Raw genomic sequence first — 12824 nt, forward strand, 5'->3', positions numbered from 1 at the left:
GCCCCCATCCCGGCAGGGTCACTATAATCTAAAACCTGGCCCCCAGGTGTCCTGCTAAGAAAATCAATGGAAATCATGTGTTGCAGGTTTCAGGTTGCTCACACCTTCGCCCCCCTGCCTTCCATGCTGAAACTGACCCTCCAATAACAGGAAAATCCAGTCCCTGGGCTGGGAGCCACCTTATAAAGGGAGCTCAAGTTCTCACAGGGCCTCTGTTGCCAGGAAAGCCGTTTCCATCCTCTCGCAGCTTTAATGCCTTCCAGCCGCGGAGGAGAGGGCTCACAGGCCCTGGCGGTGGCCATAAATCCGTAATTGAACATCGTCTGGGACTACCAGTCTCCATAAAGGGGAACCAGAGCAATGGGGTAAAATTGTTCACAAGGCCACGGGGACTTCCCCTGTGCCTGGGCCAGGGGTCCACGTGGCTGCACGCAAACAACTTTCTGAGGCTGCCCCCCTCTGAGTCAGCTTCTGTGCAGGAAGACTGGGAATCAGCCAGCCCTGGGTTCGAATCTGGATGTGCTTGCTGGGGCCTCGGCAATGCCCTGAAGCCTCTCCTCGCCTCAGTTTCTTCCTTTGAACCAAGCATCCTCCTCCCCAGGCAGCGTTCTTGTGACCCTCTAATGAAATCAGGCCTTCCCCACCACAGATGGAGCAACTCTAACTAGCCTTACAAACTTTGAAGACGTTGGTTGTGACGGATTGCAGACAGAGTGGGAGGAGATGGGATGCAGCCAACATGGGGGACCAGCGACACCCAGGTCAACCCTCAAAGGGGTCCCCATGTGTCTCTTCCCGATTCCACTTGGGCTGCGTATTTGGGTCTCCGGCCAGCTCCAAAAGAGGCTATGGGATTTACCACGTAGATTACACGGCACTTAGCTGATGAAATAACACCCGCTCCGCGACCCCCGCCAAGATATCGATCAGCCACTGGCAACCACGGAGCTTGCAGCAGCCTCCGGACAGTTTAAAAAAAAATCAGCCATTAATAAAATTGAATGGTTAGGCGCTGGTGGGCGGGGGGTGGAGGTGAGGAACAGGATGGGGAGCAGCTGGAGAGAGGGGGTTGGGAAGAAGCTAACACACCAGGAAGAAAATTGGGAGAAAGAGTGCCCTTCTGATTCCAAAGCCGCGGAGCAGATGCATGAGAGATTGCACAATTAGCCAGTTCCACAAGAGCAGGCCGACCCCACACGTCTGCCAAGTTAAACATGAGGAGTGAACGTCTGCACGACACCTAACACAGAGGTCTGCAAACTCGGGGCAGCCCCACGGTGCGTCTTTTTTGTCCCACATAAGCTTTATTTAAATGGAATTTGCTGCACTATTTTGAAGTGGGAGCTTTCAGATGGAACTCCTGATTTCTGGGATTTCTTGGAAGACTGGGACACATAGTAAGGCTGGGCTTGCATTCCTGCGAGGCAGCAGCCAGGCAGAGTGACGGCAGATGTCCCCGTCGGTGGGACACGTGGAGTCCGGCTTGCTCGCCCCCCACCCGACCCCTGATCCCTGCACTCACTCCTGTGAGCAGCCAGGGCTTCTGAGTTTGAGACCTCGATCCAAAGTCGGAAGTGAATGATATCAAAAATACACGTGTGATTGCAGGGTATGTGTGTGAGTGATACACCCTGGGTAAGGCCATGCCAAAATATTCACAGAGGCAACTTTCTCTAAATAGGACTTTATCTTCTCATCTTTCTGTACTTACTATTCTCATCAATAGAAAACAATGGACTTGGCTTTAAGGGAAAAATCAATATACACAGAGCTGAGTACTGTGTGTGCTCACGATGGGAATTAGACCAAGAAGGAACAAATAACAAAACGCCAAACCGTGGTCTTCTCCAAATAGGGGAATTGTGGGCAACCGGAATCATCTTCTCTCTCTTGTTTTCTGCAAGAAATCTCTTTCATATTCCTTATCGGACAACTACAAACCAGGTGTGTGTACATTAAGAGCAAATCATGATTAACTCACCTTCATAGAGATGCGATCCTGCGGGAAGAAGCCTTGCTGGAGGAGGGGCCTGGGGCATGGTGGGAGGGCTTTGTCGGCGTTTTGAGCCCTTTTCTCTAGGATCTGGAACCTGCTGCAGGACTCAAGGCTGTCAGTTGGCTGAAGCATGTTGTTTCGGCCCCGGACCTCAGATCTCCACCTATGAAAGCAAAAGAAAAAAGTAAATTCCGCATAGGGGAGAAAAGGGGAGGCTAGTGATTCTTTTTTTATTTTTTTTAAGCTCCTATGTGGCAGGCAAAAAAAAAAAAAGCCTAGGGGCTCAATAAACCAGGCTCTCAGTTCAGCCACATCCTGTGTGACCTCGTGCAGGCCACCTAACCTCTCTGAGCCTCATTCTTTCTGTAAAACTGGGATCAAACTGACCTCATAGGATGGGAGGTAGGATTGAGTGAGAGAAAAAAAATCATATAAAGAGCAGCAGACAGTCAAAAATAATTAGCCCTTGTTTATATTATACTGTTGACGTTATTAAAAACCACCTATTGTGTGCCCGCCAGTGGTGGGAAAGCTTTCCCATTCATTATCCAATCAGCCCCCTACAACAAACCAACAAGTCTCAGGCCACCACGCCCCACTCTAAGAAGAGGAAACTGAGTCTTCGTAAGGGGGAGGACGACTTATCAGAGATGACCGTCCCCACAGGGATCACGTCTGTGTGACTCACAGGGGACTCACTAACACTTACCACTGACCCCTAAGAGGCTCAGGTCAACGTAGCTTTTAAATCATCTGAATGTCTCCCGTGCGCCTGGCCCGTGCGAAACAAGAGCAAGAATTCAGGAAACAGACCCGATTCAAGAGCTCCCTCAGTCACCACTATATGTCATAGGCCAGGGCCTTCACCTCTGAGCCTCAGTTACATGGCCTGTCAAATGGGCAAGCCAAGGGGATCCTTGGGAGATTTTATCAAGATGGTCAATGCATGTAAAGGACCTCGTAGAAGGGGAGGAGTGATTGATCGTGATGTGACCATCCCCATTTCACAGATAAGGAGAGCGGTACCCTGAACCATCATCGCCTCCTTCATCCCTTAGCGTGTTCAACGGAGCAGCACATCCCTCCCCCCAGGTCTCCAGAAGTGTCAGCACCCCTGAAATGCACGTGGAGGGGAGAGGCGGGGAGCAGGCCTCCCCCATCCCCAGGCCTCCCTGCCTCTCGCTGCCGAGGAGGCAGCTGCAGCCAGACATTTGGAAACCATTACAAACATCCCTGTCTGATTCTGTTCTCCCCTGTGCGTAGTTTAAAGCAACAGATTCCAAGGAATTTTGGCTGCGTTCCTTGGCAGAGGGAGACCCAGAGGAATGATGGTGAGAGCTTTCTCCTCTCCACCCCGTCCACACAGGGCCCTCTCATCTCAGGGTCCAGAGCAATGGGAGGCAATCCAGAGGGGTGCGGGAAGGGCTGACACCAGAAAGACTCGGCCAGGTCCTGGTGGGGGTCCCCATTCTGAGTCTCCATTTCCCTCTCTGTAAGTGGAAATCATCAGGGCACACAGACACACTACCCTTATTGTGAGGAACCCACCAGTCACTGAATTAAATGCCTGGTGCATAGTAGGGGTTCGAGAAATTCCATTTCTCTCCTGTTCTAATTACCAGTTTGCTTTTTGATGTGACCAAGGAAGCAGGGAGGTGGGTAAAATGAGAGTTTGGTGCCGTAGGAAAGCCCTGAGCCTGCTGGATGCCCTAACAAAGTCACTTCCCAGCCCTGGGCCCCAGTCTCCCTGCCTTCCTGTTTTCAGTCCCTCACTTTCCCTGCCTCGGCACCCTGCCCGCCTCAGGGGCTCCCAGCACAACCCCAGCCCAGGTGCCCTCCAAACCCCTCCTGGTCTCCCTCTCTGTCCCCACCAGGCCTCACTGGCACTGGAGGTGTGTCTTTCAGAGTCTCCTGTCCCGGCCAGTCTCAGTTCCTCTCCCACCAGCCCTTTCTTTCTCCCTCAGTTCACACAGGCCGTTTTCTTAACTCTTCTCTGCACTGATTTTTCTAGGCTCCTGGGCCCTCAGCCTGGCCTCCTGGGGTCAGGGGCAATGGGGAGGCAGGGGTTGAGGGGGTGAGTGATGTGGGCACCTTTCTGCAGAGACCCGTGATGGTCTGCGCCCATCTCACTGGCCACCAGGTCCAGCCCGGTCCACTCCCGACTTGTCAGTGTGAGCAGGGCTGGAGGTGCTGCTCTGCTCAGGAGCTGTGGGGGGGGGTGTGTGTGTGTGTGTGTGTGTGAGTGTGTGTGTGTGTGTGTGTGTGTGTGTGTGTGTGTGCCGCGTACGGTGTGCGTGGTGTTTGTAGTATGTGTGTATCGTGTGCACATGTGGCCTTTTACGTGACGTGTACGTGTGGTATGTGAGCGTGTGTTCTGTTATGTGCACTGCATGTGCACATGTGGTGTTTGTTGGGGGGTCTGTGTTACTCTCTTCCCCTTTTCTGTTGGGTAGAGAACCCCGCTGGCCCACAATCTGGGAGAGAACTAGAGAGACACTGTGTGGGACGGTCCCTGGGACCCCGAACCCCCGCACGGACAGACGCCTCGTGGTCTCCCTGCAGACAGTTCAGCTGCCATGTTACTGAGGGCAGCGCGACCCCGTGCCAAGCACTGTCCACTCACCACTCAGCTCCTCTGCACCCCTGCCTGGGACATGGGCCCTGAGTCACCCCCACTTCATAGATGAGCCAACTGAGGCCCAGCTGCTTCCGATGCGGGCTGAGGTCACACAGACCAGGAGCCCAGGGGCCAAGCCCACTCCTGGGCCTTCTGTATCTCTGGAGAACTGGCAGAGTGACTTCTCAGACCCACGCCTGCCTCTGGCCAGCCCCCGGGGCTCCTGTGAATCTTCTCAGTTGCATCTGTATTTTCCTGCTCTTTCTGCCCTGCCTCCCGAAGCTGAACTCGGCACTCTGGGCTCCAGCAATTTCTCTCATTTCCTTCTGTTTCCTTGATATCCCCCTTTTTTCTCCCTTTTTTCTGTCCTTTAGTTACATTTTCTCATGTGTCTTCTTTACTCCTCTTTCTCCATCCTCCCCCCACCATCCCCGTCTTTTCGTCTGTGTGTCTGTCTCTTTGAACGTCCCTGCATCTCTGCCCCTCTCCCTCACTCCCCGCACCCCACCACTTTTCCCGGGACCCCCATGTCTTCGCATTTCTGTCCCTCTCTCCCCACCTCCTGCCTACTTCCATCCGTTTATTTCATCCAGCCTCTCCCAGGAAAGCGCCACCAGCCCACGCATCCTAGACACAGCGAGAACTCTGTAGGGAGCCACAACGTTCCGTGATGAGGCTCAGTGAGAGCTTTCTGTCCCCGCTGAGTCCCTGGGCTCTGCAGGGCTGCACTGTCTACTCTCCGTCTGCTCCTCCAACTTCTCCCCTACCTGAGTCCCCCAGCCCTGTGCCCTGCGAATGTAGATTCCACCGACTGTACCACCTGGCTCACTCAGCCCTGACATCCTGATGCAGATCCCAGAGGGGCTCGGGGTGCGGAAGGCAAGGCAGGCTGGGGAATTTGTTGTCCTGACTCTGCCCCTGAAGCCCAGGCCCTGGTGGGCAGCCTCACCTCTCTCCAGGTCCCAGGAACACCACCTTCCTTCTCCTCCAGGCTTCGGGTGCTAACGACTCCCCACTGTTGCTGACCTGGAGGTGCAGCACCATCCCTGAGCTTCCCTTCATAACCGGCCACACGCCAACTGCTCTTCCCTGCATTACAGGTCCCTTTGGTGACCCCAGGTTGTTACCTGTTTCCTGCTGTGACACTGACGGATGAACATTCCCTCTCGTGGCATCTTCTCCCCCTCTGCTCACACCCCCCCCACCCCTCTGCTCACACCCACCCTCCTGCATGCATCTGCTCCACGAGGGAGAGGCCTTGCCTAGCCCTCCCAGTCCCCCGAGCCCTTGCACTGCTCACAGTCAGCTCTCAGGGACTGTTAAAATGTCAATGAGTGAATCAGGAAGTGGGGGAGCAGGATCGTGGCCAGCATGCCAGCCCATCAGGTGTGTCTGCTACACTGCCTGGGATGCTCGAAGGAGTCCACTGTGGGCCTGTCGTCCCCCTCCCGGGGCGTCCTGTCAGAGCTCCTGGCGCCCTGCAGTGGGGGGTCCCCGACCATGGGGCACTGTCGTGCACCAGCCCCACTGATTCCACAGCACCTCTCTGTGTGCCCTGAGCTCACGGATGGGAGGGTTCCCCTGCTCCTGGCGCCCGTTCAAGCTGCCTGGTGAACTAAATTGATTTTTTATCGTTGCTCTGGAGCGAGCTTAATGAATCTGTTAGTGACGGCTGCCTGCCCCAAACGCCTCTCGGTGCCTGCGCCACCAGAACGACTCTTCCTGTGAAAGAAAAGGCGTTATTTAAGGTTCAGCCTGTGCCCCTGAGAGCGTCTGGGCATCAACTGTGCCATGCCTTGCTCTTCCGGGGGTGCTTCCCATACTGGGTCAAGGCTCTAATGTGGGTCAGAAATGGAAAGGCAATGCTGAAAAAACGGCATAGATTAAATTTAGCGCATATGTTCCTAGGGACCAACAGCCCATCTGTACATCCATCCATCTACCCTTCCTTCCATCTACCCTTCCTTCCATCCGTCAATCCATCCATCCATCCATCCATCCACTCATCCATCCATCCATCCATCTATCCACCTATTCACCTATCTGTCCACCCATCCACCCAATCATTCATCCACCCACCCATCCATTTGTTTACATACCCATCCATCCATCCATGTATCCAGGCATCCATCCATCCACCTACCTTTCAATCCAATCATCCATCCCTTCATCTGTCCATACATGCACCATTCACTCATCGAGCCATCCACCCAACCTTCCCTCCTTCCCTCCATCCATCCATCCCTCCATCCATCCATCCATCCATCCACTCATCTACCCACCCATCCATAAGCCCATCCATCTCTCCATTGTTTCATTTATTTATTCATTCATTTGACTTTATACATACTTATTACAAAACCCAACATCCTTATGGTGGCCTACAGGGTACCACAGGGCTGCCCCTGCACCTGTCTCCCTCCACTCCCCCCTCACCCCACTCCACCTCTCTGACATTGCTGCTGTAGGCCCTTTGCATCTGCTCTCCAGCCTTAGGGACTTGCTGAGACCTCCTTCCCCAAGATCCCCATGCCTGCAGCTTGAGTATGGCCAGTCACGGCTGGAGCAGTTCATATTTCTCCAAAAGAGCCACTGCAACATCTCCAAACCTCTCTGTTCTTCAAATCCCTTGCCACGCCCAACCAAGAAGTAGAGTCCACTCCCCCTCCCCTTCACCCCGGGAGGGCCTGGGACTGCTCTGACAAATAAAGTGCGTTAATAGTAATAACATGTGACTTCTGAGACTAGGTCATAAAACACACAGCACCTACCTGGCTCTCTTCTTCTTGGGATGCCCAGGTTTGGAACCAACCGCCATGTTGTGAGGAGGCCCAAGCTCCATAGGGAGGCTGTGGATGGATGTGCTGGCCTATATTCCCACCTGGGGTCTCAGCACACAACCCTCACCAACCACCAAACATGTGAGAGTGAGATTCCAGATAATTGGCACTCTCAGCCTTCAAGTCTGCTGGCTGAAGTCCCAGACATCATGGAGCAGGGACCAGCCATCCCCACTGTGTCCTGTCTGAACTCTTGACCCACAGACTCTGTGAGCATAATAAGTGGTTGTGCCTGCTTTACGCCACTGAGTTTTGGGACGATTTTTTTTACACAGCCAGAGTAACTAGGACAGCAAATACATATAGCACAGCTCCCTGTGGTGTGCTAAGCATTTTACAAATATTCACTCATTCAAACTTAAAAACTCCTCCTAGAAGTCCTATTCACATCTGTGTTTTACAGGTGAGGAACTGAGGCACAGAGAGGAAAAGCAGCTTGCCCAAGGGCCCCGGATAAGTGACAGAGCTGGGATTTGAACCCAGGCGGTTAGCTCCAGGGTTCATACTCTTAACAACTGGCCAGGGCAGACTGGTGCAATCTGCATCCTTATGGGAGTGGTGGAAATGTAAGGTTGATCTTTGGAGTCCTATCTTGTGGGCTTGCTGTTTCCTGTGATCAAAACTGGAGGTCTTTCCAACTCTGTAGGATAATACTTCACAACTTGAATGCAAGTTGATAAATGACAACAGCTAGCTAACGAGAGATGGACGGATGGATGGATGGACGGACAGATAGATTGATAGTAGTTGGTGGTGAATTTCTGGTTTGCTCGTTTTTTGTGGGTTTTTCAATTTACATATATAGGAGTATGGCTTGATGGTAAATGTTTGCTCTACAGGATCTGAGAAACACAGACTAGACCCAGCTCCCTTGTTTCATCAACTCTCTCAAAGCCTCAGTTTCCTCATCTGTAAAATGGTCATGACCCTGTTCATCTCAGGTGATATGACAAAGATTCATGCAGATAACACTTTTAAAGCACTTTTCACGATGCCAACACCTCAAAAATGCTAGATTCCTACTCTGGCGCTATCCCCCTGTCCATGCTTTTTCCTCGTCCTTTCCAACCTTCCACCCCACTCCCACCCCCAAGCTGGTCTGCGGTTCCCCAGAGCTATCTCAGACAGCAGAGATCCCCCCTCTCCCCGCTGCTCTCGAGCTGGTGGTCACAGAAGTGCGTCTCCCTCTAACGTGCGATGCCAGGCTTGCTGGCAGCCCCCAGCACCGAGCACAGCTGCCAGACCGGCACGCCTCCTTCCTCACAGCTGCTGGGATGCGACCTTGTCTATCAGGCGGCCCCGGGAAACCCGCTGAGTATGCTCCCAGCTTGGTAGGTGACATAAATATTTTCCAACATGCAGGCAACAATCTGATTGGTGCCTTCCCCAGAGTGCCAAGCTCCAAGCTTGGGGCTGCAGAAGCAAAAAGGCAAAAATAAATAAATAAAAAAATTAAAAAAACTCCTTTTGCCAGTGAAGTCTGGCTCCTTCCTTCATGGACGTGTTTAGCTCTTCCTATCTCCTGTTTGCTTCCTTGTTTATTCCAAGTTCTAACCCAAACGGCTGACATCAGCAGGATTTTTGTAAATGCTTCCATGACTAGGACAGCCCTGGCCCTCCCCTCACAGAGCCAGCAGAGCATCCAGGGCAGCATGTCAGACTTGAGTGCATATTAAGAACCACCTAAGGTGATAATAACACGGAGGTTTAAAACTTAATTTAAGATAGTTTTTAGAGTCCTTATCTCTCAGAGGGAGATACAGCACTATCCAAAGATGAAATGACAGAGTGTCTAGATTTGCTCCAAAATAATACAGGAGGCAGCCATATAGTAGTACAATTGCTTTTAATTTCCAGATGACAAAACTGAGGCTTCGAGAGCCTGGGCCTCAGCCAGGGAGGGCCGGAAGGGGGCCTTAAACCCAGGGAGTGCATCTCCAGAGCCTCTAGATCCTGAGCTCCTGGTAAGATGTTAGCTTCTTCACTGACCGCTTCCCCAGGTGACAGGCTCCTGGAAAGCTACCCAGAAAGTCATACGCAGGGAGTGCTGTAATTCTATCTCATAAACAGACGCAAATCATGTCCTTGAGCTAGACAGGAATTTTCCTGCTTTGAAAATGGAAAATAGTGGCATGATTTCTGCAGCTACCATCTCGAGTAAGTGCACCATTGTGTTCCAGCCATAGTGGAAAGCAATCTACATCTGTTATTTCATCGAAGGCTCACAACTCCTTCACGGAGAGGGCACAGTTGTTTAACTGATAAAATACACAGCACTCAGCAAGGTGCAGGGAGAGCCTTACCTGTGGTCACATACAGGTATTTTGGGGTGAGGGGAGCCTGCCTGAAAATAGCTGAGTCCAATCTGATCCCCTTCCATCCCCTGGGGTGGCTGCGGATGGATACAGCCCCTCACCCTGGGGATACAGGACACTTTGATGAAGAATGCAGCCAGTGCAGTCTTTACAGAAAACTCAGAAGGTGTCTCACCAAAGCAGGGTCTTGCATCCAGCTGGAGTTAATTTCAAGAGCAAAGCATTCAAAGGAAAAAGGGGATCAGCAGGCTACAGCTGGCATGCTTGCTGTGTGAGTGCAGAGCACCCGGTCCTTTGATGGCCTAACCTGCTAGGACTGGACCTCACAATCTTCTGGAGAAGGGAGGCCAGCATGCCCCTCATCTCCTGGGGCCCCCATAATGCTGAGCGCCCCCTTGCTTCTGAGAAGACTGGGGAGGGGCCTCAACAGAGCTCCCAGAGAAGACACTCACTGTGCTTTGACATCCTCCCCCAAGGAGAATGGCCTTTATTTGGGGGGGGGGGGGTTGGGAAGAAAAAGAGTATCAACCTAGATTGTTATTTCATAAAATAAAATAAATTCCAGATGGATTTTGTAAATGCAGAGCCAAGTGTAAAAACTAATAAAAATTTGAAGACAAAAATAGGGAGTTAATGACACCAGGGAGGGGCATTTCTTCAGCAGAAAAAAGGAAAGAAGTGAATCACAAAGGAAAGGAAAATTGGATAGATTTGAGTACCTGAAATGAAACAGGAAGGGGAAAAAAGGTGTGACTAAAGACATCATAAATGAAATTAAAATCCAGCTGAACAGATGAAAAATATTTGTAACCCTTATGATAAACAAATGGTTAGTGCCCTCCATATTTTTAACCAGCTTTTACAGATCAAACAGAAAACAACTAAAACCCTAAGAGAAAAGAACTCAAAGGAAACAGACAGACAGTTCCCAGATGAAGAAATGTACATGGCTGATGAACACATGGAAAAAGGTATACAGCCAATCCCACTAGAAGCAAACTGCTGGTTTGGCACGGATTTTAATGAGTTGATTCTGTACTGGCAACGGGAAGGTGAACTCGGGCCCTTGACCACTGCTGGAGTAGAATCACCTTTCAGGAAGGCATCTAGTTATGTATCAAGAGCCTTAAACATTCCAATTCTGTAATCCCACTTCCAAGAACCCATCCTCAGGAAAGATTGTAGGTACAAAGGTTGAAATCACCCCAATTATCTGCATATATTATGGAATGTACACACAATGGAATTCTGTGTGGCCATTCAGAAAGTTGTTAAAGACTAATGATTAAGACAGAACATGGCAAATATGCTGTACACAGAACTGCATGTTCGAAATGACCTTGAATCATGTGTGAGCACGTGTCTGTGTGGACCCGCATAAATGCAGAAATATTAGCAGATGGATATTCATCCTAAAATTAACAGTGGGTTTGGGAATTGGGGACAATGTTTAATTTTCTACCTTATATTTTTATATAAGTGTTCTATTACAATCACCTATTATTTTTATAATAAGGAAAATATTTTAGCCAATCCAGTGAAATTAGGCCATTCCGACAGGTAGGAGCCTCAAAAGACGTGTATGGTAAGACAGGGTTTCTCAGCCTTGGTGCAGCTGGCATACTGGGTCAAATACTCCTTAGTGAGGGGGCTGTCCTGTGCATTCTAGGATGTTTAGCAGCACTCCTGGCCTCTACTCACCAGATGCCAGTAGCAAACTCCCCAAGTTGTAACAAGCAAAAATGTCCCCAGATGTGGCCAAATATCTCCGGGGGCCAAACATCACCTCTGGGTGAGAACCACTGCAGCAGGAGGAAGGACGGAGCACTTTTAATCTGTTGGTTCGGGGTTGGGGGTGGTGATATTCATCTATCCTTTTGTTCACTCACTCATTATTTAACAAGTATTTTCAGATTCTCACTTTGCAAGTTGGGAGGCCTGAGTCCTAGTCCCATGTCCGGTTCTCGGGGTGTGACCTCGGAAAAGTCATCTAAGGCTCCTTTATTTGTAAGACACTCCCTGTGCTCTTCCTGAGACCCTGGTGCAGCCACAGGGAGTGTAGCCAGGACAGGGCCACATGACTCCAGGCTCTGCCTTCAGGAAGTAACAGTCCAGCAGAGACGGCCGCTGTCCAAACAGCTGTATTTGTTCAGTGGCATGGGTGTTAACAGAGGCGTGTGAGCAGTGATGGATGAATGGAAAAGAGAGACTCGTCAAGGGTAATGATGGTGGCAACGCCTTTAAGGACAGCCCTTAACACATGTACCACACTTTACAGTTTAGAAAGTGGATCCTCAGGGTCTTGGCAGGAAGCCAAAGGTGCATTTGGTGGGGTAGCCTAGGAGAGTTTAAGGGTGGGATACTTACAGGAGTGAGGGAGGGAGACGGGGAAAGCAACAAGGGACGATGCAGCACTAGGAGGTATAAAAGCAGGGAGCCTTTCCATCCCTAACTTTAAAGGATCCACAGGAAGGACTGATGCTGGGTACTGGGGAGAACTGAGAGCCACCCAACAGGAAGAGGCCTTGGGTAGGGCAGCACAGCCGCGTCAACCCAGAGCCAGCCAGGGAGGGAGCAGAATGAAGAAATACCTCAACCCCACTCTCATCCTGCCCTCCAATTTCCTGACATTGCCTCCTGTTAGCCAAACCATACAGGGAGTCAGAGAGCAAGGGAGCCTGCTGATATGGCCCACGTGGGTCAGCTACCTGAGTGGAACTGCAGACAGAGAAGGATAAAAAGGATCAGGAAGGGCATACAGAGGTGTCCAGTGCAGAAAGAGCTATCTCTCGCCTTCTCATTTCATCCCTGTAACAGACCTGCAAGGTAGACTTTATTATCCACATTTTATATAAAAGGTTCAGAGAGGTATAGTGATTTTCCCAAAGCCACACAGCTAAAAGAGATGAAGCCAGGATTTATATTATGGTTTGCCTGAGTCTCTGAGCTCCAGGCTTTACAGTTAGGAGAATCTGGGTTCAAATCCCAGCCCCTCCACTTACTAGATTTTGACCTTGGACAACACTGTGTATCTCTAAATGGGCACATCTGTAAAG

General features: G+C 50.9%; 1 long non-coding RNA gene across 1 annotated transcript in view; it reads right to left on the reverse strand.

Moving 5' to 3' along the window:
- Positions 1 to 12824, reverse strand: part of LOC116150026 (uncharacterized) — a 257491-nt gene that overhangs the window by 69732 nt on the left and 174935 nt on the right. Inside the window, exon 4 of the long non-coding RNA XR_004133686.2 lies at positions 1982 to 2159. This is a non-coding gene — a long non-coding RNA (uncharacterized LOC116150026). The remainder of the gene's footprint in view (positions 1 to 1981; positions 2160 to 12824) is intronic.

Source organism: Camelus dromedarius, chromosome 31, assembly GCF_036321535.1.
Source record: "Camelus dromedarius isolate mCamDro1 chromosome 31, mCamDro1.pat, whole genome shotgun sequence".
In the NCBI taxonomy this organism is placed as follows: domain Eukaryota; kingdom Metazoa; phylum Chordata; class Mammalia; order Artiodactyla; family Camelidae; genus Camelus; species Camelus dromedarius.